The sequence below is a fragment of the Rhinatrema bivittatum genome, chromosome 12 (assembly GCF_901001135.1).
Source record: "Rhinatrema bivittatum chromosome 12, aRhiBiv1.1, whole genome shotgun sequence".
NCBI lineage: Eukaryota > Metazoa > Chordata > Amphibia > Gymnophiona > Rhinatrematidae > Rhinatrema > Rhinatrema bivittatum.
The window spans coordinates 14410831-14424924 of record NC_042626.1 but is presented as its reverse complement, the minus strand read 5'-3'; positions in this window follow the sequence as shown (position 1 = coordinate 14424924).

Here is a 14094-nt window from a genome sequence, read left to right as displayed (position 1 = left end):
TTGACTTGGCATGGACTCTCCCCTTAAATCGCCAGTATAAAAAAAAAAAAGTCTAAGATGCTCAGCCCTGGAATATTTGAAGTCTGATTTATTATAGGAAATAAGACTAAAGTAGCTTCGTGTTTACCATGGCATGATTTCTACCCTGTCTCTCACTCAGTAGGGAAATAAGCGATTGTAACTATTCTATGCTGACCTCTACCCTTCCCTCTAAGGCCTGGGCCCTTGGCGTACCTGGTGTACTGCTACTAATGGGAAGGCCCCCTCGTATTCCGCTTTGAAGCCCATCCGTCGGACGCGGCGAGCTCTGTACCCGTATCCGTCTCGGGACCCGCCGCTTCCCCGGCCTCCTCTTCATTCCCTGCACAGCCCGCCCAAGGCGCAGGCAAGCGCAAACGGGGGGAGGCGGCCGCGACTGGCTCGAGCTTCCCACGCGCGCATCCTGTAACAGAGAGCACGAGCGGCTTTGCAGCAGCTCCTCAACCCCGCCGCGTGCTGCGACGCGGTGGGGGGGGGGGGGGGGGGAGAGCTGGAGACCGTTTGGCTGAAGGAGGCGAGAGGCGGTTAAGTGAGAAAGGGCGGGAAAGGGGCGGCAGGCGCGTAGGAAACGTCCGGGGATTGAAGCACGAGGTTATAGTGATGCAAAGGTAGAAGAGAGATTTTATTCGCTGTCATTTTCCCTTTCCAAATCATGGCATTCTCATGGTAGCATGTTATTTTATTATTGTAAATGTATGTGTTTAACTATATAATCTGCCTGGTTATATATCAATAATTCTAATGTTCATACTTGTGATAATGTCCGGAGGAATAGCCAGGTTAGCCTGGTGTAGCAAAAATGACAGGAGGCGGGTGGCACCCTATAGATGAATCGATTTATTGAGGCATGAACTTTCCAGGACAGATATATCTGAGGAAGTGGACTCTGACCTCCAAAGCTCATGCTTCAATAAATTGGTCAGTCTGCAAGGTGCCACCCGTCACTTGTAATAAGGTGTGCTGTTGATACAAGTGCCACAGGCTAGTAATTCTTCAAGACTGCCAGAGAGTGTTATGACCTTCGGTTGCTGTCAACCCAACTTACATCTTGCCATGCTTGGCCATCCACTCCAGGGGAGCCCACGGCTCTGGTCAGCCATTGTCGCCGGGCTGTTCCTGGTCTTTCTTGTTCCACATGGCAGCTAGGACACTGCTGACCCACACTCTGGCTTCGGGCCTTCCTAGGCGCGTGCACACCATCTTTCTCTTCTTAAAGGGCCAATGGCGGGAATCCCTGAGCCGTCCCCGACTGATGACATCATTACCTTGGGATATTTAAGCACCTCCTTGGGCTTAGGAAACTGACTTGGCAACGAGTTCCTTCACCTCTCTGGTTCTTGTTCCTGTCTCTCCGGACCCATGGTTCCTACCTTTGGATCTGTACCTGCTGACGTGGTCACTGGCTCGGGTACCCGCTCCTCGGGGGCTTGCTTGTGCTTCCTTTTGGGAGACTTGGTCTCCAGGCTTCCCCGCTCCTCAGGGTAGCTCCTGTGTTCCTCCCCAGAGATCCTACCAGCTCACTTCCCCCGTTCCTCGCGGCAGTCTCTATGTCTTTACACCTGTGGCATTACTCTATGCTTCCCCACTCCTCAGGGCAGCCTACGCCACTTCATCAGAGTCTTAACTCTGCGCTTCCCCGCTCCTCGGGGCAGCCCTACGTCATCGCACCAGTGACTCTGTTGCTACGCTGCCCCCCCCCCCCCCCTCGGGACAGTCTCTGCATTACTCCTGCCCAGCGCATCTTTGCATTGAAGGTTCCTTCTCTGATACATCATATCTTCAGTCCAGCCCAGTACTGTGATCACGTGGCAGTGACGCAGGGCGTCCTCTCTCCACTGAACTATAGTCGTGTCCCTGCTGCAGCTGACCTCGCCTCCTGACGGTGAGGACCTGTGGGGCCCTACCCCTCAGGTAGCATCAACCTTCACCTCGGGCCAAGGGTCCATGAAACACACGAATCCTAACAGACAGGGCTTGTTTTGGAAGCTGGCAATTTGGCGTTCATGAACAAGAGGCCCATTCCTTCCTTTTCACACAGGTCCTCATTATGTTCTGGCATTTGTTTGCATTAGTGCCCAACTGGATCTCTTATCTTCTGGCCTTCTTGTTCTCTGGGCAGTTTCATAAACCTTTCTTGGACTGCCCTCAGATTGACTTTCCTCACTAGGGACACGTTATCCCTCCCCAATAATCCCGGCCCCCCCCCCCCCCCCCTCTCATTAAGAGATTCATCACCCACAGGTCTAACTCATGGACCTGCTTTCCCCTGACTCTGAACTCCCAGCACAACTCCTCACACCAGCTTCTCCCTGCTCTGTTGGCCGGTGCTGCCATTGGCATTGCTCTGCTTTTCCACCTCTTGTGTTCACAGACCGCCCAAGTTTGGATTGTGAATTTCAGGACAGAGAGAAAGGAAGGGTGGGGCAAGGGGGAGAGAAGCAAAAGTTACAATGACTCAATACCCCTCCCACCTCAAATTGGCAAAAAGTATAAAACAGCATTTGCTAAATTCTTCAGGACATAGAGTAAACATAAGTAAAGAACTACCATACATCAAGGATCAGTTATTACAGCTAAAATATAAAAAACTATTTAAGAATAACCTAAAATTGTCCAACTTTTTTCACATATATATCTGTTTATTCCTTATTCTTTGCTTCAGTATGTCTGTCTTTCTCCTTCTTTGTTGCAAAGAAAAGCTGAGCTGTAAGAGGGATTTGAATCCCAAGACTTGCACCTTCCTTGTCTAGACTGGTATAGCAGGATGGTAAGTGGGTTACCGCACAAGGGTGCGATGAATTATCTTCCTGCTCTTAATAGTCTGCATTCTGTTGCTTAATTCATGATATTTGCTTTTGCCTTGTGTCTTACAGTTCCTGAGGTGTCTATATATCTGTTCTCTAACTAGAGACACTATTCACTGTAAGTGTTTACTTTCAGTTGCACCAAAAACAATTTTGCTAGTACATTTTTAATTTGCTATGGATTTTCATTAAATGACATGCATTTCTGATTATTTATTTATTTGAAACATATTTCAGGGCAGGACTGTAAGATGGACATTTTTTTCAAACTCGAGTCACATTAACTTGTAATTATATACTAATACTGTACAAATATTTAATAAGACCCTCTAAAGACATTGATCAAGATACTTGCAGTTGGTTGAACCAGGTAGACACAAACTGAAGCTAGTTATGAATATTTTTAGTTAAAAGTAGGAGAAGAATTTTTTTTACAGTAAGGCTAATATAGAATCATTTGTTTTTGTTTATTAATGATATTACAATACTATTTAGCCTTAATAGGTTGTAGCACTGACTAAAAGATAATGTGTAGTCAATAGGATAACATATTTTTTAATACTTTTTCTTGCAATTAAAAATTATTTATCTTTGTTAAATTCTCACGAAAGTCCAGGAATCAAATTGATCCGAGCAACTGGATGACAGTGCATATATTACTCCATTGTTCACTCACATAATCCAGAATTGAAGTAATTTATGCACTGTCATTCACTTGCTCAGATTAATTTGATTCCTGGACTTTCGTGAGGATTTAACAAAAATAAATAATTATTTTAATTGCAAGAAAAAGTATAAAAAATGTTATGCTGGGATGCTAAGTGAACCATGATTATATATAAGGCAGAGAGTGAATATCTGTGAAAAATGTTATCAGTGATGCCTAGTATGATGGTCACATTTGATCAGGTTTAATAAATTGGAGGATTAGGAGTATCAGTCTGCATTTTTATACTCTTTCATGCCACACATTATATATGAAAGATTTTGTATTTTTTGGTTACTCAATAGGATATACATTAATCTTTATTATTAGTGCTTATTGTTAAAAACTCATTGAAAAGGTGTAATCCATATTTGAGTATGTTTTTAAAGGGGTTAAATGCAGAATATAAGCATATATGTATATAAATAGCCTGTGTTAGCATACATGCTATTTTATAAGCATCAAAAGTATGTGCATATTTTCGATTTTGCACGAACATTTATCTGTGCAAAAATGGAATCATCTAGGGTGTTCTGAGGTAGGGCCAAGAGGTACACAAGGAAGTTGCTATTTTTTTTTCTTAATCTTTTTATTGGGTTTTAATAAATGTTGTACAGCAATTAGAATAAAACATAAGTATGCAAAAAATATCACAGGACTGACAACAAATATAGTATATAAACCCTCTTTAACCCCCTAGCACCCCCCCCCCCCCCATATTTATCACAAGAGGAAGAAGAAAGTGAATACAATAAATTAAATAGTAGGAAATATAATGAAAAGAAGTGAAAATACTCCGAAGGTACCTCTATTCAATCTGCTGCCACACCAACACTTATGTTCCCACATAGACTATTACAACAAAACTATTGATATCTGCCAAGATGAAGACAAATATCCCTCTGTATTATATTCATTAATTAGATGGTGAACTTTATTTTTCAGTTCTGCTTGCAATGAGTCCAAAACCTTTGTCCATACTTGCTGAAGAAGTAGCTGTTTCTTCTTGGAACTGGTCTTCATTGATTTCTGCTCCAGCAAGTGCAAATCAAGCAGTGATGATCTCTAAGACACCAAAGTTGGGTTCCTAGTGTCCAATCATTTTACCAACAGAAGCTTAAGAACTAAAAAGCATCCTTTAGCCAAAAATAACTCGTCAGCTTTCTTAATATTAGTGTTTGAATTGTCATGGCCTGTTAAACAAAAAGCAGCTGATCAGAGGAATGGGTCAGCAATCAAAGATGTTAAATGTTGTTGTAAAATTTTCCAGAACAATTGTATAACAGCACAGTCCCATAGGTAGTGCATTAAAGAAGCTTTAAGTTGGGAACATTTAAGAACTATCTGAAGTAGCGAGTTTAGCTGCATAGGCTTTGCTAGGCCAAAACACAATTCTATGTAATATTTTAAAATGAATTTCCCAACGTGATACACTATTTATTTAGTTATTTTAAAACTCTTATATACCACTTAATCAGTGAGGGTAGGCCTAAGCAGTTTACAAATTAAACATACATAATAAAACTCAAATTAACATGAAAATAAAGTACTTACACAATACTTTAAAATACAAGAAAAAAACAGAGGAGCGGTGAGGAGGAAGGTGCAGGGAAGGAAAGTTATTTGTAAATTTATTTATTTATTTATTTATAAACTTTTTTATACCGGCATTAGTAGGAAACATCATGTCGGTTCACATTTTTAACAACAGGAGTGAAAATACATCATAACAGGGAGTTAGGGAAGGGACAACACAGTAAAGCACTGGAAGTACAGGTCAAACTGCAAGAGTAACAATACAAAATATAACTGCAAGAAGTAACAAGATAACATCTTAAAGGGTGGGTTGGCTCTTAGTGAGGACTAAGAAGGTAATAAAATGAGCGAACATAAGTGAGTTTTTAAATGTTTCTTGAAATCTTAAAAGTCACATTTCGAATGAGAGTATTGCAGTCATGTAAATCATCATCAATTAAGTCACAAACTAGATCAAGTACCCAAATGTCCGCCAGAGTTTTGTAAATTACATATTTCAAACTTGTGTGAAGAAATTTATATAGGATTGCAATACATAGGTAATTATTTGCAAATAGATGTAACAAATGGAATGGGCCATTTGTCAAACTTTTATCATTTACTGTCTGATATAGCTATGCAATTGTAAATGAGCAAGGTAATCAGTATTCTGAAATAGCAAATGAAGACAACAATAATCAAATAGATACATATCTCCTTTCTGTAAATTAATGAACAATTGAAAATTTATATTCCCTTTTATGTGTAAAAATTGAAATTTGTTATATATAGCACCTGGGACAAACTGAGGATTACCAGTTAGTGCAATACAATATGATTTCTCCCACGTGAGACCTAAATAATGTCCAAGGAAGCACCAACTTTTCCTTATTGTACTAATCACCAATGATTGCGTGATAGAAGGAGGTAGATTATCATTGTGAACATGCAACAAATAAGATAAACTGTAAAGTTTGGCAAGCATCTCTTCTAAATCTACCAATGAATTACAGGGCCTCCGTGAGAACCACTCAGATAAAATCCTGAAATTAGATCCATATTATAAAACGTATATACAAGAATCCCAGGCCGCCTTCTTCTTTAGGTACCATCAAGCTAGAAAAATTAAATCTGGCTCTACAGTTATTCCAGAAAAACTGAGAATACAATATCTGTATTTATTAAATATCTTTGCTTAGCAGAAAAAATGGTACCATTTGTAGTACATACAATAATTATGGAATCAAAATCATCTTAACTAACACTATATGTTCCATTAGGGATAAAGGAAAAGGTCACTAAATAAACAATTTCCTTTTAAATTCCTGAATAATAGGTGGAGTATTGTAATGCTATGTATTTTAATTCCCATATATTTAATTGTGTGATTTGACCATAATAGAGGACAATTTTGCCACACCTCCTGCAAATTTCCAGATAAATTAATTGCCTCTGATTTGGTCATATTTAATTTTAGGCCTGAGAAACTACCAAATTTATGAATGCACTCCAGCGTCAATGGAAGAGTAGTGTAGGCATTAGTGAGGACCATCAAAATATCATCTGCCACTAACATAATTTTCAGCTCATGTGTCCCCAAATATATGCCTGTAAGAGTCCTATCTTGTTAAATCTTCATCACCAAAGGTTCAAGGGAAAGAATAAACAAGAGTGGTGAAAGAGGGCAACCTTGTCTGGTACCTCTATCTAACTCAAATGTTTCAGAAACAGATCCATTGATGCAGATGAAAGCCTTAGGATCAAAATGAATTGTTGACAGAAAAGGCCCCACAAACCCGAATGTTTCAGGAAGTTGCTATTTTATAAGACATTTATGCAAATACATTAGGCAACTTATTCATGCAGTTTTACTTCTGCTAGATATCAGACTTGTCTGTTTACTATTTTTGTGTGGGAGGTCTGGGTGAACTGGGCGGTATTCAGGGTGAACTACTAGGAGGGTCTCAGTAAACTGGAGACAGACTGGGTGAACTGGCAGAGGTATCAGCAAACTGGTGATTTTAAGATCCTAGTTCTGTGAATAAATCACACATACATGTTATAATTTTTTCATGTGTAAAATATATGTATGTATGTTTATAAAATAGGTAGAAAAAGTACACACTTTTCCCTCATTGGAAATCTACGCACGTACTTTCAAAGTAGAACCTCACTGCATTGTATAAAACCGTGCAGCTCCCTCTGCATGGTTTATAAAATACTAGGGTAAATTGCCGTGTGTCTACCACAGATAGAGGTAGATCTTTAAAATGTACGCCGGATTTTATAAGATACGCACATATCTTATAAAATCTGGGGTCGGTGCGCGCAAGGCTGCGCAAAATCGGCAGCCTGCGCTCGCCGAGCCGCCTGCCTCCGTTCCCTCCGAGGCCGCTCCGAAATCGGAGCGGCCTTGGAGAGAACTTTCCTTCCGCGTCCCCCCACCTTCCCCTCCCTTCCCCTACCTAACCCACCCCCCGGCCCTACCTAAATCCCCCCCCTACCTTTGTTGGGCAAGTTACGCCTCCTTGAAGCAGGCGTAACTTGCGCGCGCCGCCTCGCATCCCCCGGCATAGGCCGCAGTGCCGGGGGACTCGGGACCGCCCTCCCGGCCCGCCCCTGACCCTGGACATGCCCCCTCCTGCCCCTTTTACGAAGCCCCGGGACTTATGCGCGTCCCCTGGCTTTGCGCGCACCGGTGGCCTATGCAAAATAGGAGTAAATCCGGGAGGATTTACGCGCGCAGGGCTTTTAAAATCTAGCCCATAGTTTTTAAAGTTGTCCTCATAGGTTGTAGGGAAATGAGACATTCCAAGAATTAATAAAAAAGAAAATACTTATGTAATCCATTATCTGACATTTCACTTCAGTTAATGAAATCAAAACATTGGATAATGGATGATTAAATAAGCATTTTCTTTCTTAGATATTTTTGGAGTGTCTGGGCTCTCTGTAACCTATTAAAATTGTTTTTAATTGTTAAGAATATTAATGGATAGGAAAATATATAAGCAGTAGAATTAATATCTAGAGTAGTTTGAGAAAGGCTGAACACGCTAGACAAATGATGTCTTTATTCAGTGTACTATGTTACTATGTAATGTGAGCATGTGCCTTATTAACAAAATATTTACATAATATGGCCTAGTTCTGGATTCAGGGCTGAAAATAAACTAATTCCTTGTAAAACCATAAACTGCAGAAAAATTCAGAAACAAATGAACATTATACAGTTTATGCTAATAAAAAATTGTATCTTCTTCCTGAGCAAAAACAAGGGTTTTCTTTACACAGGGGTCTTGTATTAAAAATTTATCCTAGTTTTAAAACTTTTAAACATGTTTTTGTTAGCACATAAGTGGGTTGATGAAAATTCTTAAGTAGTAGTTCTGTAGTTAAAGGCTTCACTGTAAGCAGAGATGTATTGTGCATTTCTGAACGAGAGATGTGGGTGGGTGCTGTACACTATTTGTGGTAAGACAGATATATTACCTGAAAACCCATTGTTAGAAAATTGAAAAGTTGTACATTGTATTCTAATTTTAGATTGGAAGTGAGATAATTGATTTCTAGAAAAGTGTGTTCATGAGGAGCTAACTAAAAAAGTAGATAAAGCAATGCGGCTTCATGGGATACATCCAAGGGTATTAAGATAGCTGGGAAAAGTTCTGGCAGGACTGCTGACTGACCTTTTTAATGTTTCCTTTAGAATCTGGAGTAGTTCCGGAGGACTGGAAAAGGGTGGATGTGGTTCATAAGAACCGAAGAAATTGCCATACTGGGTCAGATCAAGGGTCCATCAAGCCCAGCATCCTGTTTCCAACAGTGGCCAATCCAGGCCATAAGAACCTGGCAAGTACCCAAAAACTAAGTCTATTCCATGCTACTGGTGCTAGTAATAGCAGTGTATTTTCTAAATCAACTTAATAGCAGTTAATGGACTTCTCCTCCAAGAATTTATCCAAATCTTTTTTTAAACCCTTTTCACTAACTGCACCAAATACATCCTCTGGCAACAAATTCCAGAGCTTAATTGTGCGTTGAGTGAAAAAGCATTATCTCCGATTAGTTTAAATGAGCTACTTGCTAACTTCATGGAGTGCCCTCTAGTCCTTCTATAAAGAGTAAATAACCGATTCACATCTACCCGTTCTAAACCTCCAAGCTAAACAGCCCTAACCTCTTCAGCCTTTCCTCATAGGGGAGCTGTTCCACCCCCTTTATCATTTTGATCGCCCTTCTCTCTACCTTCTCCAGTGCAACTGTATCTTTTTTGAGATGCAGTGACCAGAACTGTACACAGTGGGGCGGATTTTAAAAGAGTTACACGCGTAACCCCAAAAACCCACTCCTGCGTGCGCTGAGCCTATTTTGCATAGGCCCGGCGACGCACGCAAGTCCCGGGACGCGTGTAAGTCCTGGGGCTTGAAAAAATGGACAGGGAGTGGGCGTGCCCAGAGGCAGGTTTAAATAAAAAAATAAAGGTAGGGGGGAGGATTTAGGTAGGGCTGGGGACGGGTTAGATAGGGGAAGGCGGAGGGGGGGGGGGGCGGAAGGAAAGTTCCCTCCGAGGCCATTCCGATTTCGGAGCGGCCTCGGAGGGAACGGGGAAAGCCTTCAGGGCTCCCCTAGAGCTCGGCGCGCGCAAGATGCACAAGTGTGCACCCCCAGACCCCGGATTTTATAACATGCTTACTGAATTATTTCAACATTTTTTTAACTGTAGGCAACCTTCAGGACATATTGCTATGAAACACTTAATCCCCCTAATAAAAGCCTTATTGTTACCGAATACTATTGGCACCACCTATGTAATGTACGACCCATATTTTTTACTGGTGCCCTATTGTAAACCGTTGTGATGGTGAATAACTTAATGACGGTATATAAAAACTCTTAAATAAATACATTTTTCAGAAAATTTTCTGAAAAATCAATCCTACCTAATAAACGAAGCTTGACCGACGTGCCGCAAATGCGCAGTAGAGAGCAGCTCTACCGCGCATGCGAGCACATCGGTCACAGTGTGCCTCTTGAAAATAAAAATGGTGCTGTAGGAGCGGCGGCAGCGGCGGCCTGAAGACCCGGAGCGGCGGCGGCAGCACCGGCCCGAAGACCCGGAGCGGCGGCGGCACCGGCCCGAAGACCCGGAGCGGCAGGAGCGGCGGCCCGAAGACCCGGAGCGGCGGCCCGAAGACCCGGAGCGGCGGCGGCGGCGGCCCGAAGACCCGGAGCGGCGGCGGCGGCGGCCCGAAGACCCGGAGCGGCGGGAGCGGCAGCGGCGGCCCAAAGAGCAGCGGCAGCGGCCCCGGCCCGAAGACCCGGGCAGGAGCGGCGGCCGCGGTGGCCCGAAGACCCGGAGCGGCGGCCGCGGTGGCCCGAAGACCCGGAGTGGCGGCGGCATGCGCGCGAGGGAGGGACAGACGGACGGACGGAAGGAAGTCTGTCCCTCCCTCGCGCGCATGCCGCCGCCGCTCCGCGTCTTCAGGCCGCCGCCGCTCTGGGTCTTCGGAGATAGACTGAGGGGAGGGAGGAGTGACTCAGGGGAGGGGGGAGGGAGGAGTGACTGAGGGGAGTGACTGGGGGAGGGGGGAGTGACTGAGGGGAGTGACTGGGGGAGGGGGGAGTGACTGAGGGGAGTGACTGGGGGAGGGGGGAGTGACTGAGGGGAGGGGGGAGAGGGGAGGGGGAGTGACTGGGGGGAGGGAGAGATAGGAGTGACTGAGGGAGGGAGGAGGGGGGAGTGACTGAGGGGAGTGACTGGGGCAGGGGGAGATAGGAGTGACTGAGGGAGGGAGGAGGGGGGAGTGACTGGGGGGAGTGACTGGGGGAGGGGGAGATAGGAATGACTGAGGGAGGGAGGAGGGGGGAGTGACTGAGGGAGGGGGAGATGGGAGTGACTGAGGGAGGGAGGGAGGAGGGGGGAGTGACTGAGGGGGGGAGTGACTGAGGGGGGAGGAGGGGGGGGGGGAGAGAGAGGAGTGACTGAGGGGAGAGAGTGGGGGAGGTGGGAGGGAGAATGAGGGGGAAGGAAATGATCCAAAAAAAATGTGAATGTAGCCCGTTTTAACGGGCTTAACGGCTTGTAAAAATATAAATGATAAATAAATAAATAAATAAATAAATAAACATGCGCGCGCATATTATAAAATCGGGCGTAGATTTCTGTGTGCCAGGTTGCATGCACAAATCTACGCTCGCGCATAGGTACGACTATCTGGCCCAGTATTCAAGGTGCGGTCTCACCATGGAGCGATACAGAGGCATTATGACATTTTCCGTTTTAGTCACCATTCCCTTCCTAATAATTCCTTTCTGTTTGCTTTTTTGACTGCTGCAGCACACTGAGACGATGATTTCAATGTATTATCCACTATGATGCCTAGATCTTTTTCCTGGGTGGTAGCTCCTAATATGGAACCTAACATTGTGTAACTTAGAGCTTCCCAAACCTGTTTTGGGGACCCCACAACCAGTCGGGTTTTCAGGATATCCACAATGAATATGCATGAGTTAAATGTGCATGTGCTGAATCTCCATGATATGCAAATTTATCTCATGCATATTCATTGTGGATATCCTGAAAACTCGACTGACTGTGGGGTCCCTAGGACAGGTTTGGGAAGCCCTAGTGTAACTACATCATGGGTTATTTTTCCCTATATGCAACGCACTTGTCCACATTAAAGTTCATCTGCTATTTGGATGTCCAATCTTCCAGTCTCGCAAGGTCCTTCTGCAATTTTATCTAACCCCTCCTATAAGGTTCTCCACCTGTATACATCTCTCTCATTTCATAGCTCCCCCTTGTACGAATGTATAACACTAAATTTAAATTACTATTTTCGTCCTCCCCCTCCTGAAATACATGCTATTCGAGCATAGTTAATCTGTTTGCTGTTTCTCCTTGTTTATTGTAAAGCCCGTTGCTTCGACATGTTTCCTTCCTCCCCGCGTGAATTTCACACTATGATTACATGGTTTGCCGTTTGCTGTTAACCACTGTGTTCTCTGTAAAGCCTGTAGCTGCGTTATGTTATATGTAAACCGAGGTAATGTTCCAAACGTACCCCGGTATATAAAAATACTTAAATTAAATAAATAAATAAATACATTTATCAGAATCCGCTTGTGATTTAACTACTCTGAATAATTTTGTATCATCTGCAAATTTGATTACCTCACTCGTTGTATTCCTTTGCACATCATTTATAAATATATTGAAAAGTACCAGTCCAAGCACAGATCCAAGAGGCACTCCACTGTTGATCCTTTTCCACTGAGAAAATTGACCATTAATCCTACTTTCTCTTTCCTGTCTTTTAACCATTTTGTAATTCAGGAAAGGACATCGCCTCCTATGCCTATCCCATGACTTTTTAGTTTTCTTAGAAGCCTCTCATGAGGGACTTTGTCAAACGCCTTCTGAAAATCCAAATACACTTGTTGCGTCCGTCGCTGCTTGACGCCCTCACTCCACTCTCTTTACCTCTGTGGCGACTCCCTCCGGGTCTGATGGATGGTTAGCTGCCGTGGCATCTTCTTGCCGTCTCCCTCCGGCGTCCCCGGACCGGCACGACGCTGCGGATCTGCCATGTTGCCTGATGACGTAGGGCACGCGTGGCACTCTGATTGATGTACCAGCAAGGGCGCGAACCTCGGGGGCATTCCCCTGGGATGACGTCATCCGCTTCCAATATAAAAGGTCTCAGTATTCGCTAACGAATCAAGTTAGCAGGGGATTGCTTTGGCTTTACACCCAAGCTACTCTGCCTCCTCGGACTTACCAGGGGTACCCGCTCCTTGGGGCCTCGCTCTCTTTTCTTTATTTCAGATTGCAGATAGGAACCGGTACTCGCTCCTCGAGGGCCCATGCTCCTGAACACTCTGAAGATTCTTACTGCCTGGAAGCTATCGCAGATACAGACATTTGAGAGTTACCATCGCTCTCTCAGAGCTTTCCCTGGAACCAGGTACTCGCTCCTCGAGGGCCTAACCCTTTCCAGCTACTGAGCTTCCTTAAAAACCTTATGTGAGTTTTGTCATCCAGTTCTGGCTATGAACACAGCATACCCTGTCTATTCACTATCTGTAGTTTCTCTACAGCTCAGCAACCCTGGGATCGCTATTCCAGTACCTGAGGGACTTCAGCCCTGCCGGGCATATCACCTCACTACTGCCACCTCTGGTGGTTCTAGTAACCTGTCTAATAAAAGAATTATCTGTGTCTGTCTCCATATCCAAGCCTAGCCGGTGGTCCCTCTCAGGATATCCTCCTGGGGGCACAGTCATCTGCCATCGGCCCAAGGATCCACCTATCTACATAAGCGTCCAATTTAGCCAGGGAGCTAGTTACTATCTCTGCGCATCACATCTAGGTGTCTTGTGAGCCACTGTCTTTACATATTCTAATGATGAAAAGAAAGTCCAAAAAATTTCAGAAAATTAAACTAATAATTTGGTGAGATAAATCATAACAAAAAAATCTCTACACAAGAATCACCAATGACTAGTTAAAGAAGGATGTCAGCAAGCCTGGAGAATTTATTGTTGTACACTCCCCAAAGCATATATTGCTGAAAAGGCGTAGGTAGACATCCGGTCTTCTCTATCATTTGTCCCACACACAGTCAACTAGTAAAGACAAACTTTTTTTGTTTTTTTGTATGCACTCTAAAAGACAATCGTCACAATAAATCCAGTGATGCAGGCAAACAAATCTATGAAACAACCTGAACAGTGTGAACTCACAATAACCCCAACAACAGCGGATGTTTCAGCACTGTCCTTCATTAGGGAGAATATTAAAAACAAACTTATCTGGCTATGTTCTTCCACTCGGGCGGTCCCGTGTGGGATGAATGATAGAGATGTCCGGGTATCTACCTTTGCCTTTTCAGCGATATATGCTTTGGGGAGTGTACGATAATAAATTATCCTGGCTTGCTGACATCCTTCTTTAACTAATCTTTGGTGATTCTTGTGCAGAGATGTTTTTGTTATGATTTATCTTCTCTCAATTTGTGACAA